Below are 25,828 nucleotides of genomic sequence, written 5' to 3' on the forward strand. Positions count from 1 at the left end.
CTTTGAACTCCTTGGTTCTGATCTGCATACTAATTGATTCCTTTGTCCTTGGCAGTGACCTTGGCAAGCTCTCTGCCACTCTGAGAATGTCTGACCAATTTCTAATTTTTAAAAAGTTCCTATGGCAGGGGTGAAAATAAAACAAAAACTACCAGTGCCTTTCATTCTTATCTATATCCATATTTCCTTATTCATCGTTAGAAAAAGCAAATCTGTTACTCCCTAGCTCCCCCTGGATGCTTTTTTAAAAAGACCTGAAAAATCAGACAGCTTAAAGTTTAAACATCAGTGTAAAGAAGGCGTACTAGGGAAGGCATTTTTAGAAGAGGCAAGAGGCAAGCATACATTCTTCTGCCTGTTTTGAAAATGAAATCAAAAATTAATTTGCTTGAAGCTAATGTGAACATTGGCACAATTTGGGGGAAATAATTTTTTGCATGGAATTATCAACCTTCAGATAATTCGCACTAAAATCCTGCAGTTCATGAACGCAGCACGCCTTGATTTGTTGTCATCATGTGAATCTGACGTCAGCACAGCTGGTGAGTGGGTTTTAAGTTCAACAGGTGCAAAAGCAGCAGAAACTCTTTTGAGGAAGAAAAGCCTGTGTGCCTAGAAAACATGAAGTTTCTAGTAATGATCTCAAGCTTTTCGTTCGAGACCTCTGAGACTCTTAGTAAAAACATGTTTCTCCAGAGTGGCACCATTTCTATGCAGAAGAGGTTATTAAATGGTACTTTCTGGGGTGGGGAGAAAAAATTGCCTTTGCAGATAACTACTTCCCTGACAAGAACTCCATACCACATGACTTGTTTCTTCACAGGGCTGGGATTTACCTCAGGAGACATGTTGTAACAGCTGGGATCCCTTGTTACTAAAGCATGTGCCTCATAACAGCATCTAAACAATGAGCATGAAAGATGTATGCACAAACCGTCAGAAAGCCACATATGGAGGGAGAATGGTCCCTATCCAGGAGAACTTTGCAAGCTACAAACTTGCTGTTATACAAGAAGGATATACTTCCCCAACACCACTAAATGAGTGTAGTGCTATACGTTTTGACAACAGGGAGAACTTCTTGGTGGGGACGAAGGAATGCCTGAATTCAGTTCTCCTCACACAAGTGACTGGTGCCATCAGAACTGACAGACATCTGCTTGGTGAAGTATGCATGGTGTGGGAGCACTGAGCATTCCCTTCTGTACAGCACCTACATATCTACACACCCACTCCCCGCCACACACACGCGGCATCAGGAAGTGCAGTCCCTATAAAAAGGGTTATTGAAAGAAGTTACATGTAGACATAATGTGGAATTTGCAAAAGGGAAAAGGAAATCTGAGCTTCTGATGTTCCTACATGCTGCAGGAGCATCTAAAAAGACAAGCTGGCTTTGTTGTTGAATCCTATGGATTCTAGCAATGTACAGGAAGAAGAGTTATCATTGCTATGCTGGCCCAGGACAAGGCACCAGTGCAGAATATAAAGGTAAAGTGTGCCATTGAGCAGAGTTGCCAGAACCTAAGGGGTATACTCGTGGGTCAAATGGGCCATAAGCCAGAATTTGGCTTTTTTAAAGCCAAATCTGGCCACCTAGCCATTGAGTCGATTTCAACTCTTGGAGCCCACAGAGCCCTGTGGTTTTCTTTGATAGAATATAGTGGGGGGTGTTACCATTGCCTCCTCCCATGCAGTATGAAATTATGCCTTTCAGCATCTTCCTATAGCATTGCTACCTGGTATAGTACCATTGGGGATTCGAACCAGCAACCTTCTGCTTGTTAGTCAAGCATTTCCCCACTGCACCACTTAAGGTGGCCACGCATAATATAGGTCAATGTGATTATATTTGCCACCATTTGCATGATCCCAGATGGGTGCCAGAGCATGGGATAAGGGCACATGACACAGCCAGCTTGCTAAAGTTAAGCAGATCTTGATGTGGTCAGTGCCACACTTGGGACATGTATGTCATTTGGGGGGATGGGGCCGTTGCTCAGTAAGGGTGTGTGTGTGAGCTGACTCGAGCTTGAACCGGCTCAGCTTGAATGCTCAACCTCGACCTGAGCCGGTCCTGGTTTGGTTCGAGGTCGAACTAAACCAGGAGCGGCCAGTTTGGGCCCAATTCAAGGGTGGCAATGGTAGTAAAACTGATTAGAATAGGTAATTATTTACCACTGCTGAAAGCTCCCTAGGCAAGTTCAGCTTTGGCCCTCTGCAGAGAAACCCTTCTGCAGAGTTTCGGCCCTCTGCGAGCACCATGTATGCTCACTGGCCATTTGCGTGATCCAGTTTCAGTCGGTCCCTCTATTTTTGTGAACATATAAATCTGCCTTCTACTGCCATTGGTCCATCTGCTGACTGCAGCAGCCCTACAGGATTTCAGACCAGGGATTTCCCCAGTTGTACCTGGAGATGCCAGGGACTGAACATGGGACCTTCTGTGTGCAAAGCAAGCCAGTAGAACAGTCTGCCTCATGCAATCGTAGGCTCTCCTTCACTGGAGGTTTTCAAACAGAGGCTGGACAGCCAACAGTCAAGGATGCTGCAGCAGTTTCCTGCACTGAACAGAGGGTTGGACTTGAGGACCTTCAAGGTGCCTTCCAGCTCTAACATTTTGAGATTCTACAAACCCTACCGCAGAGCGAGAGCCACAGATACCTTTCCATGCATACACTGTAATGTGTGACGAGCCCTATTATGCAGTGATGCTTATGGCCAGACTTGAATAACATAACATAATATAACTGCCATCATGGTTATGGCATTTGCCACTTCAGATGCCATAAGTGTGGAGAGTGTAGTGGTGTGAGGTTTCTCAGTGCACTAATACCAGGGCAGGGCTTACTCACACACCCTTGGGATGCTGTACAGCGTCTCTTTCTTTCTTTCTTTCTTTCTTTCTTTCTTTCTTTCTTGCTTTCTTGCTTTCTTTCTTGCTTGCTTGCTTGCTTGCTTGCTTGCTTGCTTGCTTTCATATCTGAACGGGACTACAATGCTGTATTTACATGTTTTTGTGTGAATGACTTGTACCTGCATTTATTTTTAAAATACACCATAGTACAGATAGGAATTGTATTGTTGCATCTGCATTGGACATAATGTGTGTACAGATCTGTACAAGTGAACACTGCACACTCATTGTCACTGAACATAACAATGCTGCTCCAGTTTGCAGATCCTGTGTGTCAGGGTCTGTGCCCTCTCCATTAGACATAGGCCCATTCACATGTAAGGTGGAACTGGAGTTTTATGGGGCAGGAGTTTCCTCATCGTGTCATCCTAATGCTGGCAACTCCAGTTCTGTGCGGTGACCGACCCTCAGTTGTCTTTTTTTTACTCCATTGTGAACCTTCAGGTTGTAGTTTGTCTCCCCTGCTAACTGAGCAAAGCAGCACCTTTTTTAAAGTGGTGATTCTCTTTATTTAGCAGGGGAAGAGCAAATGGGCCTATCCAACCCCAGCTCAGCATTCCTCCAGTGGTTGTTGCTGGTGTCTATCCTATGTTTCTTTTTGGATTTTGAGCCCTTTGGGAACAGGGTGCCATCTTATTTATTTATTTATATCTATGTAATCCTCTTTGAGAACTTGGTTGAAGAGCGGTATATAAATAGTTGTTGTAGTAGTAGTAGTCCCCAACCCGAGGTTTAGTGCAGCCTGTATGTTATCCAAATTCATAACTGCAGGTTGCATTTGCTGTAGCTGGAGTTCAGGGAGGAAGCTCCTCCCTCCCTTTGGCCGATTGGCTGTGTGGGCTGTCCTTCATGCTGGAAGAAAGTCCACACACCGCCCATTTCCCCTCCCCTCTGTAGTCTCGCTTACTGCAGTTAGATCACTCTCTGTGACCTCCAAATTCAGACAGGAGAACGAGGGTGGGGAGTTGAACTGTGGGTCCACTGAACGCCACATTACATGTAAATGTGGCCTTCCTATGTTGCTCAAGCAAGGTAGGGAGCAGAAGAACACAGCAAAGGAATTTAGGAGCTTGGTAGCAGCTGGTGTCAGATGGGACTGCAGACAAAGAACGTGAGATGGCATTTTGGCTGATGGGGTTTATGTATGCAGATTCATGTGCCATCAAATCTCCTGGGAGATAACAGAGCTCAGTGCGATGAGGAAGATTTGACACAACTAAATCTGCAACCCTATGCACACTCACCAGTGTGCATGGGAAGGTCCACTGAATATAATGGGAATTACTCCTGAGGAAACGTGCACAATATCAGGCTGCAGAGCCATAATAATACTAAAAATCTTGCACACTCTGGGAGCAACTAATCAAGGTATCCATTTTTCCCCCAAAATGACAAAACACAGCTTTTATCAAAATACTGCATTTTAAAGTTAGTAGTTGGAGATTATTATAAGTGATACATGCAAATGATTTTTCCTCCAGTAAAATGCAGCTATCTTGGGGGTTAAAAATCTGTCATTCTGAAATAATTACACTTTAAAGTGATTTTTTAAAAGTTGTAGCTGATCCAAAACCTTGTTTGTTCTTCAGTGTGTACATTGCATCCATAGCCTGTGTCTTGAACCTCTCGCATGAACAATCTGCCTTATTCACGTCAGTGGAGGGGGCATGCCTGTTGCGGCAGAGGGATATGGAATCAACAGGACAGCCCTTATAGGCAACAGAAACCATTTAGCTGCTTTTCATCAGAAGTAAAATCCTTTTATTAGGGTTGGCACCAGCTTTGCTCACAAAGTGAAATCTGAAGAAAATTCCTTGGATTTTGTTAAGGGGAGCCAAATGAGTTTCTATAAGACAAAAGTTTCCCAGGAGGTTTCTGCACATCCTTAATTTCTATACTGTGTAGGCCTCTGCAGAGTATTGCAGAATGTGTGTGCTAACACTGGTCTAAATGACTGCCACCTACTGGCGCAGCGGGGAAGTAACTAGCCTAGGAAGCAAGAGGTTGCTGGTTTGAATCCCCGCTGGTATGTTTCCTTCCCAGACTATGGGAAACACCTGTACTGGGCAGTAGTGATATAGGAAAATACTGAAAGGCATCATCTCATACCTTGCAGGAGATGGCAGTGGTAAACCCCTCCTGTTTTCTACCAAAGAAAACCACAGGGCTCTGTGGTTGCCAGGAGTTGACACCAACTTGATGGCACAACTTTACTTTACTTCTGCACATCCTTAATTAGCAGAAGGTTGCCGGTTTGAATCCCTGCTGGTACTATATCAGGCAGCAGTGATATAGGAAGATGCTGAAAGGCATCATCTCATACTGTGTGGAAGGAGGCAATGGTAAACCCCTCCTGTATCCTGCTAAAGAAAACCACAGGGCTCTGTGGGTGTCAGGAGTCAACTTGACGGCACACTTTACTTTACCTTTAAAGACCTTTGCAGATTATTCCAGAATGTGTATGCTAACACTGGTCTAAATGATTGATGAAGAATCATAGAATCATATGAAGCTGTCTAACACTGAGTCAGACCATTGCTCTATCTAGCCTCCCCATCTCATACAACTTTTAAAAAGGCAGTCAAGACACATTTGTTCACCCAGGCTTTTCATTAGATACTGTTTTAATAGTTTGATGATTTTTAATAGTTTTAAAAGTTTGAAATTGTTGTAATGTTTTAACCTTTTTACTTGCTTTTGTTGTTTTGTTGTAAACCACCCAGAGACTTGCATTTTGGGCTGTTTACCAATATGTTAAATAAATAAATTAAATTAAATTAAAAATAGCTCAGTATTGTGTACACAGGGATGACAATTGGACAGTACCATCCTAATCCTAACCAAGTGTAGGCAACCTTTGACATTCCAGTTATTGTTGAACTACAACTCCCATCATCCCCAGCCACAATGTATTGATTGTTGTTCAGCAACAACTAGAGTGCCAAAGGTTGCCTACCCCTGGTCTACTCTGACTGGCAGCAGTTCTTCAAGGTTTTGGGCAGGAGCTTTCCCAGCCCTACCTGGAGATGCTGCCAGGGATTGAACCTGAGACCTTCTGCATGCAAAGCAAATGCTCTTCCACTGAGCTACCATTCCCAGATGGTTTTCTTGATGTTGCTTTGTTTTCTTTCATTCATGTTTTAAATAATGAGTGGGATCCAGAGCTCTTTACATGCATGGAAGGCACTTGAGCAAGGTGGGGTTCACCAGTTTCTGCCAATTCTAGCCACAGCTCTCCCATGTCACATTCTGTGCCATTCTGGGAGGTCTCTGACCTTCAAGAGCAGCTTTGCCAGGGGGTTGGGGCATGTCAGAGAGCAGCAGAAATGGGGAGGCAACAATGCCCCACTGTTTGAGTAGAAAGAGTTGGAGGAGAAAGCGTCATAATTCTGTAGGTCCAAGCAGTTGGCTGTAGTAATGTTCTCATCTTTGTATATCACTTTGAGTGCTGTCATGGGTGTTGCGAGCTGGAAAAAATAACTCAAATATCTATATATTTAATTCTCCTAGATGTACCAGTTGCTAATCCCATGTGTGGCAGCTCTCATGAGAATTCACGAGCAGCTGCGGATGGTATAGTGACGGGGACGAGAGGGCAAATAGGGATACTGGCTGGCAGCTGCAGGAGGTGGTGGTGGCGGCGGGCTGGCAGGAGGTGGTGGCCCGGCCACCAGGAGAAGGTGGCAGCAGCAGGCCAGCCTATCTGCTGGGAGGAGGAAGAGGCAGCAGGCCAGGCCAGCCAGCAGGAGGCAGCAGTAGGCTGGCCCAGCCAGTGGGAGAAGGTGGCTTCTGCCGGGAGTTGGGCAGGCAGGAGGAGGTGGAGGGCTGGCAGGCGGGGGGAGAAGCAGGCCAGCTAGCCGGGCCGGCGGGGGGTGGGAGAAAAAGGCAGGGGCGGTGGGTGGGCTGGCCAGAGGCACAGATGCTCTGCACCCGGCCGAGCTAATGTATAAATAAAGCAAAACAACTGAAATAAGGATTACGCACACACACAAAACAAAAACTCTCTGAAATAATTAATGCTGTACCTGGGGAGACATCTTCTCCAATATTAGGAATGCTGGCACCTCATATTCTGTACTTGTGGTCAGGGAGGACAGTTGTTACATAGGGCACCAGCGTGGGGGTAGGAAGTGCCCAGTGGCATTGTAACTGTGTACACTGTGTGACATCTATATCTTCTGCTGGTCGCTTTCAGCCTGAAACTGCGGTTGCACGAATTCGGACACACTGGAGTTCCAGCTCTGTTCCATTTAACTCTGTTTTCACATTATGTCTGAACCCGGCCTTATTGACATCTGTATCTTCTGCAGGTTGATAGCCTGTCAATGGGAGCTCCTTCCATGAAGAGAAGGAATGTTGTGCTCAAGCAAGGGGTTCCTGGGCAAGTGTAATGCTGCTTTTCTCCATGGAAGGTGCGGACACTGATTGAGAGCTTGTCTGGATGCAACCCACTGTATATGGTTATTATAATGTCTATCTTGTGGAATGCCTTAAAGCTGAGGCATCTGGTAAGCCAGCCACTATCAGAATACATAGAGCTAAGTTAAATAAATCATAGCATGCTTGTTCCATTGTTATCACTGTTGCATCTGCCTGTCATTTGATCATCCTCTGTAGACCATTAGAGTGCAGTAGGGAGTCAGAAGGATACAATTTCCTTAAGATCATAAGAACAGCCCTGCTGGATCAGGCCGAGGTCCATCCAGTCCAGCATCCTGCCTCATGCAGCAGCCAACCAGGTGCACTTGGGAAGCCCGCAAATGGGGGAAAGAGGGAAACTACCCACTCCCTCCCTAGCTCCTTCCCTAGCACCTGGTGTTTAGGGGCATGCCCCCTCTGATCCTGATGAAATATACAGCTATCCAGGCTAGTAGCCATTGATAGCCCTATCTAATCCTAGGAGATTAGAATTTGTCTAATCCCCTATTAAAACCATCTAGATTGGTGGCCATCACCACATCCGGCAGCAGTGAATCTCACAGTTTAACAATACACTGTGTAAAGAAGCACTACCTTTTGTCTGTCCTAAATCTCCCAGCATTAATCTACAATGGATGATCCTGGGTTCTAATATTATGAGATAGAGAGGGAAACCGTTCTCTGTCCACTTTATCCACACCATGCATAATTTTATACAGCTCTATTATTCCTCCCCCACTTATCTGTCCTAAAAAGGCTCAGACATTGTAGTCTTCAATGTCTCCAATCCCCTGATCATCTTGCTAGCTCCAACCCCCTGATCATTTTGCTAGCCTTTCTCTGCACTTCTTCCTTCAATCATTTTCACTCCACCATTCTCACTACAGGTGACTTGGATTTTGGCTTAAGATAATATTTTAAAGGAGACCAAGTTAGTTCCAGTGGTTGAGTGGCAATAGCAACATGTTAAGTAGCATCAAAGGATCAAATAATACTCCCAGGAAAGTTAGTCATGGTTTTGCCTCTGATTTTAATTGGGACATTATGGCATTGAAGTTATTTTTAATTGTGAGAAGACATATGGAGCAAATAAGTCAACAACCTACTATTTAAAGGAAAGAATTTCCTTCCAAGACATGACTAACTTGCATAGACTGGAACAAGTCATAAAAATAACTTTGACAAAAATTTCTTTTTGCAAATTTTCACATCAGAAACAAACCACATAAAATTGGGATTAAAGGCTGTGGTCCTTAATGCAAGAGTAAACGGAGCACAAATTGGCTTCGAGTGGTGTTGTTTATTGCAAGGCTGGGAGCCAGTGATGGCTAGAGATGTGCAAATCAATGTGGGTACAAATCGATTTGTATCTGAATCTAGCTGATTCAGGTGATTTGGAGACAGAACAAATCACCCCTGTGGTCCATTGACTAGATTTGGGTCCAAATCGAATTGTGTGTCTGATTCACTTCCAATCTATTCTAGATTTGGATTCTTCCTATCATTTTCTTCAGATTTCCAGCTTTCTTTTTAAAAAGAAAAGAAAAGAAAAGCTTAAATTTTGACTGTCTTTGGCCAGTGCCAACTGTCAACTGGTGGGCCCGTCCGTCTGGGCCTTAGCCCCTGTGCAGTGGAAGTATTGAACAGTCGCAAGCCCGTGATGTCCCACTGTGCAGGCACTGAAGGCCCAGGCGGATGGACCCACTAGCCTCTGCAACCACTGCCACACAGGTGAGGCCGAGGTCTGCTCATCTTACGTGCCCCACCCCGCAGCAGCGCACATGGCAGCTGTGAAATGGCCATGAAAATGACAAGGAGAGGCATGGTGGCTGGGACAGCGGAGGGAACAGGCAGCAGCAGGGCGAGAGTGCAGGAGGGCCCCCAGGACAAAGGTTTGCTCTAAAAACCTTTTTCTTTTTTGGGGGGCGTATGAAGACCTTCAGGTCTGGGCACCACAATTACCTAGGTGTGCCCTTGCATTTTGTTAAGATCTTACAATGTGTTTCCTTTCCTTTCTTTTCTTTCTTTCTTTCTTTCTTTTTTGGAGCTCTAGCTTTTCTGACTTGTACCTATCAGTCTGCCCTCTGATGCCCAGCTGTTTGCTCAGTTGGTGGCGTGGTAGTTTGTTTGTTTATTTATTTATTGTTAAATTTATATGCCGCCTTTCATTAAAACAATCCCAAGGCTGTTTGCAGCAAAAATTTAAAAACAAGATTTCAAAAAAGACATAATTAAAATATTAAGCTAAAAATATAAAACAAATCTGATTAAAAATTTAAAAAGCATAAAAGCAATACAGAGTACAAAGTGCAGCAGCAGAGACAATCAAATAAAAACCTGGGCGAAAAGCCATGATTTAACATGCTTTCTAAAAGCTGTGATGGAGACTGAAGAGCTTATAGCCCCCGGGAGAGCATTCCAGAGTCTGGGGGCAGCAACAGAGAAGGCCCTGTCCCGCATGCATGACAACCGAGCCTCCCTCATTGTCGGCACCCAGAGCAGAGCCCCTTCAGATGACCTCGTCAAGTGGGCAGTAACCCTTGGGAGCAGGCAGTCCCTCAGGTATCCCAGGCCCAAACTGTTAAGGACTTTAAAGGTCAAAAACAGCACTTTGAATTGGACCTGGAAACAAACTGGTAGCCAGTACATCTCTTTCAAAATGAGTGTGATGTGCTCCCACTGGACAGCTCCAGATAAAACCCTAGCTGCTGCATTTTGCACTAGCTGCAGTTTCCGGATATTCTTCAAGAGCAGCCCCACGTAGAGTGCATTACAGTAATTCAGCCATGACATGACTAAGACATGGGTAACTTTGGCCAGATCTGCCTTCTCGAGAAAGGGATGCAGCTGGCACACTAGCTGAAGCTGTGCAAAGGCACCCCTTGCCACCGCCACCACCTGAGCTTCCAAAAGCAGAGCCGGGTCCAGCAATACCCCCAACCTGCGTACTTGCTCTTTCAAGAGGAGTGCAACCTCATCCAGAACCGGTAAGATCTCCTCATCCCGACTGGCTGTCCTACTGACCAACATTACCTCCATCTTGTCTGGACTCAGTTTCAGTTTATTAGCCCACATCCAACCTATCACAGCCCCCAGCCCCCGATTCAGGACATGCACCAGCTCCATAGGATCAGGTGACAAGGAGAGACAGTAGCTGGAAGTGCTGGAGGTTTTTCTGCTGGCCAATTCCTTGCAGCTGCTATGTCTTTTACCCAGAATGCCCTCTGAAATGATGTTATGTTCCTACTTAGGGTCTTTCCCCACTATATACTGAGTTAAAGAATGGAGCTGGCCACCAGGAAGTTTTCTAGCACTTCCAGCATTGCCTGAAAAACCATGCCATCACATTGTTTAAGAAAAACGTCACCAGTGCCATCACTGGTAATTCTGGCCCCAGCCACCCACCCACAGAAAATGTGTGAATATTCACTGCCAGAATGAGGAACAGCCCTGCCCCCATGTTCATGACCTGTGGACAGGGCACTGAAAATGAGGAGAGCTCTTCAGGTCAGTACTACTTGCTGATTCTCCTGAGTGTGGCCTACACACAGGTCTGGGTGAATGGCAGCAAGAAGGGAAGGGATGCTAAGGTAGATTCCCAGCACCCACAGAGTGCTTGTCTTGTGGTAGCAAGCATGACTTGTCCCCTTAGCTAAGCAGGGTCCACCCTGGTTGCATGTGAATGGGAGACTTGATGTATGAGCACTGTAAGATATTCTCCTTAGGGGATGGAGCCACTCTGGGAAGCGCATCTAGGTTCCAAGTTTCCTCCCTGGTATCTCCAAGATAGGGCTGAGAGAGATCCCTGCCTGCAACCTGGGAGAAGCTGCTGCCAGTCTTTGTAGCCAATGAGCTAGATGGACCAATGGTCTGACTCTGTATATGGCAGCTTCCTATGTTCCTCTGAAATGTAGGATGCAGACAGAAAGTATACTGCTGTACCTGCATTCACCCAAATACGTGAACAACTGTTCATGCATGCTGATCTGAGCATGAGTTCACTGACTGACAGGAAGAGAAAAATCTACTTTTGGAACCTTCATATGGGCATTCTGTGGTTGCAACTTGTATGTGTTCTTACCAGCAAGAGATGTGCTGCTAGAATTACAACTGAGGTCGTAGAGAAGCTTCTTCAGAGTTCTGTATTCACGGCTGTTCTCGTTGAATGAGTTTGATGCAGGTTTAGTGCAAGAATCAGATGTCTGAGTCTTTGCCTCTGATGTAAAAACAACATATTTGTTATTATGGATAAATGTCTCAAGCAGGCAGCAGGCTTGAGAATATTATTGTGGGATCTGAAGAAGAAGGCTGACTGGATGCGCAAATGGATGTGCAATTAAGTCAACCATTGAGAACAAAATGCATGCAATGCATAATGGTAGTTCATTCTACTGCATAGAAGAGTTAGCTGCATTTCTGAGTGGGGAACATATATGTTCAATTAAGCCAACTGTGGATAATAATCGACATGTGGTATGCAGCTCTGAATTGCAAAAAAATACATCTCTAGTGTTGTGGACCAATGTCCTAAATAAGGGACGCCAGTGTCTGGGAAGCCAGAAGAGGGCCAGGTTTTGTACAATACTCCTTTGATCCAATGTCACTATTTATTACATTTGCATGTATGATGAAATGCAGGAGTGACTCATGAGAATATATCCACATATTTTAAGAATATAATATGGGAAGCATCTTTACATCTGGAGAGCTTACTATGGCACTTTTTAACAACTTCCACTGGATACAGGCACCTGCAGCACTGGGCCACCTGCACAAAATTGCTCTACCTGCAGTAACTGCTGTGAATGACATGGACTAATGTGTTTTTAACTCACGAGTGAAATGATTGCATCTAGGGGGATCCTCAGTATTATCTTGCTGCCTTGTACAACCTGCCCCATTTTTAAAAGCAGATAATTGATCTGGAAGTTTCAGAAAGGGCAGCTACAGTGATGAAGGGCGGGGCTCTCCAACCTGGGTCCCCAGATGTTGTTTGACTACAACTCCCATCATCCCCAGCTGGAATGGATGATGGGAGTTATAGTTCAACAAGATATGGGGGGCCAAGTTGGAGAACCCCTGGATTAAGGGTTGGAGTGTTTGGAAAGAGTACATCAGCCACTTCTTCCTCTCTACTGTTTAATAGGTGATCAGTGTGGATTGGCAATGCTGATCATATTAGATAGTGTAAATGCCTTTTTCCCCTATGAGAAAGTATGTTTTCCTTCTCTCATGATGTTTGGAAGTGGGGTTACCCAATGAAGTTGGGTGGCAGGTGTTTAGGACAGGCAAAAATGACTTCCTACAACATATCATTAGCTTAACAGAATTCAGTACACAATGTGACAATGTCCACTAGCTTAGAGGGCTTTTAAAAAGAGATTAAACAATGTCATGGACATAGTTCTGTCAATAATCATTCCCCAAGATGGCCAAATGGAAACTCCATGTTCAGAGGCAGTGGCTGACAGAATAATTAAGAGAGCACCAGTGCTTTTGTGAGATGCACTATGTTGCATAGGTGTTCCAGAGTTACACAACACGGGCGTTTGTAGGGGTTGGTTGAATTTCAATGGCCTCCCCTTCTCCGGGAAGCCCTGTGTTACCCCAAAATATGTCTCTGGCAGCTGCTCCACCCTCAGGGACATATTTTTGGGTGACATGGAGAACTTCCAGCTGAAGGGGAGGTCATCCAATTTCACCACCCCTTCCCATGCAAGTGCTGGTTCTGAGTTAGTTGATCCTTTCCACAGCACTGGTGCATCTCACAGAACAGTGTTTCATTAGCAAGATGTCAGCCATATGCCTCTGAATATCAGAGAGGATGGCCGAGCCTCATGCTCTAGTTGTCTGAGAGCTTCACAGAGTCTCCTGGTTGGTCACTATGACAAGTAAAAGCAGGACTAAACAGATCTTTAGTCTGATCCAGCAGTGGATCATAAATAACTGTCCCTGGATTTGGAGAAGGATGTGTTCACATCCCCTCTCTTCTATGCCCTCCTCATAATTATCATAAGGACAGAAAAGGAGAAATCTTTTCTAAATTAAGAAATTCAAAGTGACTTTGGCACCCCTAATGAGGGCCAGCCATGAGTTCTGCATTATCCACTTGGAAAACACTGGGCAATACAGAAGCCATTTTGATATATGTTTGTGCTCATTAGTTCTGTGGCAAAGAACAATCCTTGTGCCTTAAAATTGTTTCGAAATCAGTGCTGTCAAAGGAGTCCTTTCTGTCAGGGGGAAATCCATTCAAGTCAGAGAAAAGATGTTAAATGGTAGCCAATAAAGGAAAGGGAAGGGGAATTCTGAGACAAGGGAACATCTGGGCGGAGGAATGCAATTGTTGTTCTTCTCCACCTCATTATTTGTAACCAGTGGTATGTAAACTCCATATTATAATTCAGGATCAATTCAGATGCAAATAGCCGAGCCTTAATTGTATATATGGAAGAAAGAAAACAGTGACAATATTAAAATGTGCTTTCTTCTGCTACCTCCGTGTCCTCCATGACAGACATTGAAAGTTGAAGCAGTAACACATCACCTGTTTTTTTTTTTAAATTATAATGAAGAAAAACCCTTTACAAATATTCCATGTAAATTGTGACAAGGGAAAGGAGGTAGAGACGAGTAAGCAGACAGCAAGGTAGCAAATGCGAAATCCTGTACATTCAAAATATTTAACATAATGAGAAATAATGCATGCTCTCCTACAATACAGCAAATGGCACTTCATCATACATGCACAGGGCTCCAACTCAGTAACCCCTTCTGAGGGACTTTCCTTTTGAAAAGGAAAACTGACTCCCATTCGACTGATCAGTTCTGATTCACTGCATTTAAGTAAGGTAAATTGCACAACTGGTGTCCCCATTTCTATTTTTTTTTAAAATCCAGAATTGAACAAGGACACTTTTGGGATTGTGGCTCAGTGAAAGAGCATCTGCTTTGCATGCAGAGGGTCCCTGCTTCAATCCTGAGCAACTCCACACAGGGGTGTGCATGGAACCAGCTTGCCCGGTTCAGTTTGAGTCTGGACCAGTTTGGTCCGGCCCCCATCAACCCCCCCCCCGGGTCCAGTCCGTTCCGGGGTGTGTGTGTGTGTTTGTGGTGGATAATTTTAAATACCTCTAGCCCCTTTAGGGGGCTTCCCGTGGGCCATCGGGGGGGGGGGTTCCGTAAAGGTTCCCCCTCCCCCCGCCGACCACTTAAATCACTCCCATGGGCCCGTAAAACACTGCTTTCTTGCCCATTCAGGCCTCTGTAAATGAACTCGGTGGCCATTTTGGCCATCGCGGTGCATGCGTAAATGGCCTCTGTGGAGCCTGGCATGGCCCAGGACACTGCATAGGTCATTTGCACATGCGCGGTGGCCATTTCTTTGCCACTGTTTTGGGCCACTTACAGAGGCCCAAATCAGCCAGAAAGCATTTTAGGGGCCTGTGGCAGTGATTTAAGAGGCTGGTGGGGGGAGGGGGAACCTTCGCGGACACACACACATACCCATGGCCTACAGAAAGCCCCCCTAAGAGGCTAGAGGTATTTACAATTAATTTTTTAAAAAAAAATTCACGGATTTGTCTGGGGGTTCAGTTCTGGTCCGGACAGAACCGGGGTGGAGTTCGGTTCGATCCTGAAGCCCCGAGCCTCCAGACTGAACCCCCAAACCTCTGGACCGGTCTGCACATCCCTAACTCCACATAGAGCTGGGACTGGGAACATTCAGGAACCAACGTGTGGGAAGGAACCCGGTAGACCGACAGACAGCCAATCCAAAGCAGCATGTACATTCAGATATGTGTCTCTTGCTCATACAGTTCACAAAGGGCAGGGGAAGGGTGGCCATGAAGCCCATTGATATGGGGGAAAGGTGGCTAGCTGGCATGCTCCAATTTCCCTCTACCTGTGTTCAAGGAAATGGGAGAAAATAACTTCTGACGAGGGTTTGTATTATGAGATAACATAATCCTGCACAAGCAGAAAGTAGTGCATAGAGCTGCTCTCCATAAAAGTCTACCTTAATTTCCCCTCCTCAGCAATGCTGCCTCCAAACCAAAAGTATGTGAAGCATGCTGTGACATGATGGGTCAGTTGCATTAAACCAAGGCTGTCTTGAGCTTCACGGAGCATCTACCAGGCCCCAGCTCACAACCAGTGTTCCCTCTAACAGGGAATCCCAGATGTTGTTGACTACAATTCCCATAAATGCTAACCAAAGGCCAAAGCAGCTTGGGATGCTGGAAGTTGTAGTGAACAACATCTGGGAATTCCTGTTAGAGGGAACAGTGCTCACTACTCTTCTGTTTCGGCTGAGGGCAACCTGTTTGCCAGGGGCCTTGGACAGAACTATTGTACACCCTCCAACATTTCACAAATGGTTTACCCACTAAGGGCACCACTCCCACTATCACAATTAAAAACTGCTGAAAGCTCACCTCTGCCTGTTTAAAGGATTTAACATCGCAGGCCCAATTTTTTCTTTTACATTTAATTGCTCAATTAAATCAGTAGGGGCCCAATCCACTATAGTCATTCAAGACCCATTGAGTTCCCTAGAGAATTAAGCACAATTTTTTTTCATTGAAATCAATGTGACTTCAAAATTCTTAACGTTGGTCAGATCATTCTCTGGCTGCCTTTGGATATAACGCCAAACTGGAGGTAACTGTGCCAGAGGTTCAATTTTGTGGACATCTGAATGTGTGAAATAGCAGTTTCATCACTCAACGGACCCAAGGTTTTTGACCCCAAATTGTAATCTGAACCTTCAGTTTGCTGTGAGCTTCGCTGCTGAAACCGCAGGTTGGAAGGTGGCAACGTGTCATCCAAATTCTGCTGCTGTCATAATCTGGGTGCTGTGGCTGTTTCCGAAACCATAGAGAGGGCAGCTCACACCAGCCCAGAAACATGTCAGCTCTATGCCTACTGCACTTCTCGCTGGCTACCTCTCCGATTAGTTGCCCCGCCCTCTGCAGTTTCTGCACTCCTCCTGCTGTTGCCTGGCAACAGCAACAGGGATGACTCTAAAGGTGTGCACGGAACTGCGGAGCTGCAGTCCGGCACTGGGGTGGGAGGTTCTAACAAAGTACGGGGGGGGCTTTACTTACCCCCCAAAGAACGTCACCGTATTCTTTTGATTAAGCGGGCGGCATACCTCCCTGCCGCCCGCTTCATTCCCCCTCTGGCGCGGCTCTTCTCCTTTAAATTCTCCATCGGGCAGCAGGGTATCTTCCAGTCCCTGCCGCCCGGCTCTTCAATGTCCCCAATCGGCTGGCGGCCGCCCCCTGTGCAGCCTCAAGACCCCTGCCGCCCCTTCCCTTCCCATTTCAAGGGGTCGGCAGGAGAACTCCCCTGCCGACCGCGTCCCCTTCCCCGGCTGCACTGCAAATGGCTTCTAGGAAGCCTTTTGCGCAGGCGCACAAAAGGCTTCCTAGAAGCCATTTGCAGTGCAGCCGGGGAAGGGGACGCGGTCGGCAGGGGAGTTCTCCTGCCGACCCCTTGAAATGGGAAGGGAAGGGGCGGCAGGGGTCTTGAGGCTGCACAGGGGGCGGCCGCCAGCCGATCGGGGACATTGAAGAGCCGGGCGGCAGGGACTGGAAGATACCCTGCCGCCCGATGGAGAATTTAAAGGAGACAGACAGAGCCGCGCCAGAGGGGGAATGAAGCGGGCGGCAGGGAGGTATGCCGCCCGCTTACTCAAAAGAATTCGGTGACGTTCTTTGGGGGGTAAGTAAAGCCCCCCCCCCGTACTTTGTTAGAACCTCCCACCCGAACCAAAACCACGCGTGTCCGGACCGGTCTGGAGGCCTTTAGAATGGCCTCCGAACCGGTCCGTGCACATGCCTAGATGACTCATTGCCACATCCCAAGATTCAGTGCATGTAAAGGGAGATAACCACATTGGGGAAAGACCGCTTTCCACTGTGTCTCATGGTCCCCCCTTTGTCATTCCACACAAAAAGGATGAGATGACAGGCACAGCTGGAGAGGTCTCCAGCAATTAAGGACTGCAGAAGTATGTGCACAAACACATGGAGCCCCAGTGACACCAGGAACTGGGCAACTCAGTTGTTTCCCTACAAAGATCACACATGCCAGGAGTTATACCATGTTGCTTGGCAGAAATACCAATGTGCTGACCCAGTGCAGAAACCTGCGGAAACCCCACTCAGGGAAACCTTTCTGTTGCCCAGTCATATAAAGAAAGAGATCACACATATCCCCACAAATCTCCTGCCTGTATTTGTCCATTTGCTTATGTTACTTGAGCAACCTGCAATGCACACGTTGGCACATTGATCGGCATGCAGGACCTTTAATTGCAGTTTCCATAAAAGACATTTTGAAAGCTTCCATCTGGGGAAGGGGAAGGGGCACACATGAAAGGAACCCTTTCACTAATAACACTCCTGATAAAGCGTGGCTGCCCAGCAAGGCATCCTTTCTAAGGTGTTATTTGTGGAATGTGGTCGGTCAGCAGGGCATTGATTTCCCTGGATGCCTGGACAGCAATAGCACTTAGCAATAGCACTTACATTTATATACCGCTTTATAGCTGGAGCTCTCTAAGCGGTTTACAATGATTTAGCATATTGCCCCCAACATTCTGGGTACTCATTTTACCGACCTCGGAAGGATGGAAGGCTGAGTCAACCTTGAGCCCCTGGTCAGGATCGAACTTGTAACCTTCTGGTTACAGGGCGGCAGTTTTACCACTGCGCCACCAGGGGCTCAGTGCCTGTATTAGTAAGGTTCTCATGGATGGTGCTGCTCCTGCCACCTGTATACAGTGGTTCCCTAAACACTGCATGTATATGTATGTTTATCCAGATGTTCAGCCCTGCCCCCAGCTCCAGCTTGCAGATGCCCCAGCCTGGTACGGTACATGCGCACCAGCAAAAGGAAGTCTACCATCAATGGGATAACCTGAAGTTTGGGTTAAAACATAGCCCCTAGAATTCTTAAGTGTTTCTGTTCTGGGTTTTTTGTACAAGTTTGTAGGGGAAGGGAGGCCCAGCCCCTTCCTCCTGGGCACAAACATGTAGTCTCAGCCATTCCTCATGAGAAGAACTGCCCTGGGCTACACCTGGATGAGAGTTACAGGGACATGCTCGAGAGCACTGTGTGAAGACAAGATGGAGGAGATCTGGTCTTGTGGTAGCAAGCATGACTTGTTCCCTTAGCTAAGCAGGGTCCACCTTGGCTGCATATGAATGGGAGACTTGATGTCTGAGCACTGCATGATATTCCCCTTAAGGGATGGGGCCGCTTTGGGAAGAGAAGAAGGTTCTGAGTTCCCTCCCTGGCAGCATCTCCAAGATAGGGCTGAGAGAGATTCCTGCCTGCAACCTTGGAGAAGCCGCTACCAGTCTGTGTAGACAATACTGAGCAAGATGGAGCTAGATCTGACTCAGTATCTGGCAGCTTCCTATGTTCTTATGTACATCTCGTGTCCCAAGGACCACTCTCTCATGAGAGTGACATGCCATAGAGACATGCAGGCAGGCCAGAGGGCTGTTTACACATCATTATCTCTGTGTGGACAGAAAGATTTAGAGAGAGAGAAAGAAAGGACTGGTAGAAAATTCATCATTTCTTATTAAAGCTATGAGAAAGCACATGGCAATGGGCTTCTTTATTTTGTTCTTCAAAATGCACAAACATTTCCATAGTCCCATAATTTAGCCACTCCCCACATGTACAGGCTGCTTTTAACAAAGAGAATAAAATGTGGGGGGAAAAGTTTCTGACTTTCGTTAACCTTCTCTCATAGTTCAGGTTATTTCTTTAATGCATTTATCTGCTTTAAAATTGTCTCCTTAGCCTCTCAAGGGAAACCAATATAATACACCATCACATTTCTCGCAGGAGGGGAAAAAAAAGAACACTTACTCTTAATAGGTGGCAATTTTGCCAGATGTTATTGACATAGTAAGTGCGAAATTTCAGTGATACTAAATGCAAAGTGCAGCAGATTAAAGAACAATGGAACAAAGTGCAAAATGAAGTTTCAAAAGCAGCAGTGTCAAAGTCAGAGGAAGTGTGAAAAAATTACATTTTAACAACACTATTAAGAACAAGTTTACTAATTACCGTAACTGGCACAAAAATTTAAAAGTGCATTTCTTAGGCTTGGGGAAAGTTTCAAAAAAAAATATAATCAGCATCTCTCTCTCTCTCTCTCTCTCCTTATGCACTGTAGCAGAGACATAAGAATGCTGTTACTACAGCAGTTATACTTTGGGCTCTTTAATGGTCTCTTCTTAACCCTTGTATCACACCTTTGCCATTCCACCTTATTTCTAGAGTGTAGAGTCATGGTGAATGCTTTGATTTGTAATACAAACACCATTAAAAATAAAAGCTATGGATTGGTTCACTCATGCTTTACACATTCTCTTGTTAATGATAAAGGAATTTGCTCACTAAGAATGACTTTCTATTAAAACATTCAGCAGGATCCTTTTTCATCAGCCTGCCCCTCAGAAGTCTCTATAAAGCAGCAACGTTGTCTATTTGTTCTTTCACTAGAAGTCACTAATAATAATAAAACAGCATTTTTGGAGCTGGTTAGGGTTAGGGTTAGGTATATAGCAGTATACCTACCCACCTGGTACATTGTACAACTCTCCCAACCCAGTGGTAAGCTTTGCGTGCAGAAGTCTCAGCTCCTTGTTATCTATTCTGGCTAAATGAGATTTAACCACAGCAGTTTGACCAGGATTGCCTGAAAATGCCAGGTTCTCACCATCAGTTCCACAGGGCTCAGTGATTCTGGTTAAATCTTTAACCAGAATCCTTGCCATGATTGTGTGAATGCAGCCTATATCTTAAGAATAGCTGGCTCACAAAAACATAAAGAAGCATTGGGTTTCAGGTGAAAAGGTTACAGGTAAGGTGGTCATCATTTTCTAGGCTAGACCTGAATCAAATGGCTAAAGGAAAGATGGGGTGGTTTTATTCTCAGTATTCATGACAAGAGCAATGGCAGAACATGAAATAAGATAACAAGATTTAAGGTGTGGTATTCTCGTGGCCAATTTGAGAATGTTTTGAAATGTTAAAAGGCTTGGGAGAGCAGACGGATCCTTGCCTGGAACCTACAGGATAACACTGATGTTTCCATCTGAATGAGCTATCTGAAATCACATGCCATGGTAGATATCTCAAATCATCTTGCATCCACTCCAGTGTAATGCTATCAATTCCAATGTAATGAACTAACATTCATGCATTTAACTGCAAGTCTTTACAGACTGTTGAACAAATAAACCACCTGAGTATGTAAGTCCTTGGTTTGGAAGCTGCATTTGTCCAGCTCTTAATGCTCAGACGTATTACAAATGGAGCATTATTTCCATCAAAATTTATTCTCTGGCTTGGAACCTAAAACAAGATACTGTACATCGATGGTCAGTATTCAGGTTGCCAAAGCTGCTTTGTGGGTGCATCTACCTATCTTCTTTATTGTCAATCTATGACAAAACTCTCATAGATTGCTGTGAACTTTGTGATTAGACCACCTGATTAAGCACGTTGTCCAAGTCATGGGTGCTAATCACAACTCCTACAGAAATGTGAAAAAGCTTCCCAAAGGCTAATTTAATGGCTCCAGGGAACTGTGTAGTTCCTGAGCAACTGGCACAGGCACAGCTCAGGGAGCGTATGCCACTGCCTTCTATGGAGTCAAACCATTGGTCCATCTAGCCCAGGAGTCTTTCATCCAAGGCTGAACAATTTTGGCCCTCCTGCTGTCATTGGACGACAACTCCCATCATCCTCTGTCACAGTGGCCAGGAGTCAGGGATGATAGGACTTGTAGTCATCATTGGATTAATAGCTGGAAAGTTGAAGTTATGCAGGCCTGGTATACTCTGTCACACAAATGGTCTCTATGTATGCATGACAGGGTGAAGGAGAGTTGCCGCTGCCCCTTGATCCCCCCATGGCCACCACAATGAATGGAAGTTATGAGTAATAAATGACTCCGCTCCTGCCCACTCTACCCTGCTATCCCCCTTTACTGGTAAAGGGGAGTCCTCACCAGATTCCCTGTCAGTAGAGATCTGAACTGGTTCAGTTAGGAACTGGGCCCAGTTCAACCCCAAACTAGCTCAAACCGAGCTGGCTTCTACACCCCTACTTTCTCCATAAGACAAGAAGTCAGTGGTTGACATACAGAGCAAGAAAGCACCAGTGCAGTGAGAGGAGCAGGCTAACAGCACTTCCCAACTAACTGCACTGTTGCACCAGGGAAGGGGCAATTTTTGACACTCTCCCCTTCCCTTGGAAGCCAGCACTCCTGTCCCCATTACCCCTGTGCATCATGTCAGCCAATACAACCTCATTTTACTTTTTAAAAAGTAAACAAAAAATTAAAATGAATAAAACTGTTCTAGACCATTTTCAGCCATGTGTGCTACTGTAAATGATTTAAGAAGAATTAAATTTTAAGATGATATCAAGAGATATAGTAGAAAGATCGGCTATTATAAAATTAGGCAAGAATTATTAATAAAAATTTCAAATATCAAATAGAGTATTATGCTAATCACATTGTGTGGTGATTAGCACTCCCCTACCCTAAAGAGTGAACCAGAAGTGAACACTGTCCTGTCTGTCAGGCAGTGACCCCTAGGGATCAGCCACACAGCACACAGTGACTGGGACCTAGATGGTCTCGCAGCAGGAAGTTCAGGGGGTCTTTTTTCTCAGAAGGAGCCAGGAGGGCAATGAGAGAAGATGGGGAGCAGGCTTCGTGAGCACCAGCAATGAGTCCTGCTGCCTCGTGGCCAACAGCTAGCCTGAAGACTTCTCTCATGGAAAGACATCTGCAGATCCTTGAGAGACAGGATTCCAGGAAGTTTGAATTCTTTCCTGGAGTTTGGGGTGAGTTCATGGAGAAAGGAATCCAAGGGCTTTTGTCTTCGGAAAGACTTAGGCAGGGAATAGTGTGATAGCTAGCCTGCATTAGTCAATTTACTTTCCTTTTGTGTTTTGCAAATCCTTAATCCAGGAGGCGGGTCTCACGATCTGTGAGACCCGGTTTTGTTAAAACTGTGGGGAGAGTGGGCTAAGCCCGCTCTCCCCGCAGACGAGTGGGCAGGGAGCCCTGGGCGGCCGGATTGGACGCCCACATGATGCCCGGCTCCGTGACAGAGCTGGTGGGGGTGGGGGGAGTGGGGGCCATGCAGCCCCCGTAAGCCCCAGTATGCCCTGTGCAAGTGCGCAGGGCATACTGGGGAGACCCCCGAGCCGGGAGGCGGCTTTTCACCTCCCGGCCGGGGGTCTACTTATGAGTAGGCGTGGTGCAAAGGTGCGCCGCGGCTACTCATGAGCCAAAAAAAGCAGGTTTTCTGGCGCACTCGCTCTGCAAACCTGCCTTTTAGCAGGGGTTCTCGAGCAGGTTACCCGCTCAAGAACCACCAGGCTCGGCTGAGAGCCTGGTGGTTCTTACGACCAACAAAAATCTGGCTAGGCTCTCCTAGCCTGATTTTTGTTGGTCATGAGAATTGCCCCCTGGTCTATTGTGTTTTATTTTGTAATGTAACCTTCTAAGAAACTCTAGCCTGAGCCCTTTTCTATCCAACCAGGGGGCTGTAAAAGCCTCTGTACCCTGTAAAGGTGCTTTTAAAGGTTCCTTGCAACTAGGTAACCATGATTTTTAAAGCATGCCACTCCAAATACCAGCTGGGTGTTCTTTGGAAGTAATCTTGTAAAATACTGAGTATTTCTTTTACCTGTAACTCAAAGCTGAGAGAGCCTCAGACTGAAGCAGTCTGTAGTGTTTGGAATAAAGTTTTTCTCTTTTTATTCTTTATATTTCACCTGCCTTTGAGTGGATTTTTAACTCAGGAAAAGGGTTTTTTACTTTGGTGCGAACATGCTCAATGTTAATTATTCAGCAACCTACCAAGTTTGCTCTTCACATGCAGATTGCTTGTAGAAGTTTTTCTGTATTTTTCCTTTGGTAAACAAGGGAGAGTTTCTCTGGAATTTCACCCACACCAGGAAGGGATTAAACTCTGTTAAAAGTGGGTGTGGTGACAGCCTTTACCAAGAAGGTTAAATTTTAAAGGAATAGCCTTTGCTGAGCAACCATGGAGCGAATGAATCAGCATTTTTCTTTCCCCCACATGGACTTGCTCTGAGACAAAGGCTGGGCTTAAATCTGCTATTCACTACACATTGTATTTGAATATGTATTTGTATGATTTCAACAGTGTCAAATGAGACCAGTTCGTTCATCAATTTATTTTTTGTTACCTTTTTTCTACTTTAATGTTTATAATGATGTTAGAAATATTTTTAATAAAAAGATTTTTTTAAATGAATAAAACTAATAAAGTGGCTGACATACTGTGCAACATTATGTGTGCCTTGTAATGTAATTGCAATTGCTTTTGCAATTGTACAGCCATTATTTCCAATGGTCGTACTATCATGCAACTGTTTGTGCAATTTTTGCATAAGCACAGGCTATTCTTGCACAACTGCATGAACTGAACATTACAAGGAGCACACATAATGTTGCACAGTATGTCAGCCAATGCATCTAAAATAATATGGTGAATGGGAAACAAAATAAATGGAAATAAAATCAAACAAAAATTAAGGAAAATAAATTCTTACACATATCTGCTAGCAATGGATTGCATCCACATGTTTCCTTCTTCCAAAGGAAAGAAATGTGCACTGGAGGAAGGACTTTCTGCTCCAGAGGAACCTTCTCCCATCCAAGATAGGAAAATTAGGATGCAGCCCACTATGTTTCCTATCCCAATTATTACCTTTAAAACCCTATATGGCTTGGATACAAGCCTGGGAGTCCAAGGCACCTGAAGGACATAATGTTCCCTACCTGCTCATTAAGATGTGTGGAGAAGGCTCTGCTCTATGTGCCTCTTCCATCAGAAAATTCATTGTTTTGTTGAACCCCCCCCCCTCACCCCGAGAAGCCCATCTGGTGCCCTCTTTCTTGGCTTCCTGAATGTTGGTGATGACGGTTCTTTTTATGTGGGCCTGGTTTAACATTTCTCCTGGTTCTTCTGTTGTCTATTCTATGGCACTTTTAATTTTAACTGAATTTATGTTCTTTTCAATGCTGGTTTTAGATAGTACTCTGAATTACTTTGAGAGCCAACAACAAAAAGTGGCATGCACATTGGATGGATGGATGGATGGATGGACAGACAACAATCAATGGATAGATGGATAGATGGATGGATGGACAAACACGTCCTTCCCCCTTTCCTGAGTGGTGACAAGTTCCTGCACTGTTTTGTTTCTTTTAGGATGAGACATCACTCATCCTAAAAGCAAACAGTAATAGCTGGTTTTTAACAAAGTGCGAGCCCCACCGCCCCCGCTCTCTCTCCAAGCTTGAGAATGAATTTGGCTGCTTTCAGCTACACTAGGAGTAGGGCCTTTGTTTTGTTTTTTGGTTAAAACAAAACAAAACATGGGTTTCAGTTAGTGATGGGTGAACTCCTCCATTCAATTCAAAAAGTGGTCTCTAAGTATAAATAAGTTTTTGAGAACCTTCAGGAAAAAAACTCTCATTTTTCTCCTAAGAATTTTAAATGACTCATCATATTGATTGCACTATATTAGATTTGTCTACAATTTCAATTAAAAGCTCTGGAACATCACTAACCCTGCTTTCCCATTCAGGACAAAAGCAGAACAGAAACATTCTTTGAGACGATTTTCCATATAGCAAGCATGGCCCAGAACAATAACAACAATCGCCACTGAAACCTATCCATCCTGCAAGCTTTCTATAGATGACTGCAAAATAGCAAAGTACTTAATCAACTATTGATTTGTGATTAAGCGAACAGAGTTGAATTTATGATTTGAAAAATGAGAAGTCTGTCCAGGATCTTGATAGCTTTGTTTGGCTGCTCTGCTCCTTCATGAAAATAATGTCCATTTTCATTTGAATTCCATTCTAGTGATCACCTTTGGTATTCAGGATGCGTCCCAGAAAAAGCTGCCAATGGAATCATTTGTTCTGCCTCCACCTTGTAGATCAGCAATAATTGGCCACCCACTTCCCCCTCCTTTATTTCCTTCTGTAGTTTCCCCCTACTGAGTCTCTTCCAGTTCCCCAGGGGTCTCTCATCAGAGCTACATAAACCTTTGCTACATATATTTTACCTCCTGCTGCACCGTTAATGGAACTCTTTGATCTCTCACTAAACTATACTGGACTTCTCTGAGATAATGTTTAATCTTTTTTTGCTGGACTTACATGTAATTCTGTAAAGTCAATAAAACTGCCTTTTAAAGTTACAACTTTATAAAGAGCCAACTCTCTATTAAGCATTTTGTATGAGGGACAATATACAATATATTATTGCATTCTATCAAAGTTATGTACCTTCTCCTCACACTTCCCATAGAACTGCTTTTCAACTTACTATTGGGGCTATGTTCACAGAAACACCACATTTAGAGCATGGGTGGATTATACTTCCTAATTTC

Source organism: Hemicordylus capensis, chromosome 1, assembly GCF_027244095.1.
Source record: "Hemicordylus capensis ecotype Gifberg chromosome 1, rHemCap1.1.pri, whole genome shotgun sequence".
NCBI lineage: Eukaryota > Metazoa > Chordata > Lepidosauria > Squamata > Cordylidae > Hemicordylus > Hemicordylus capensis.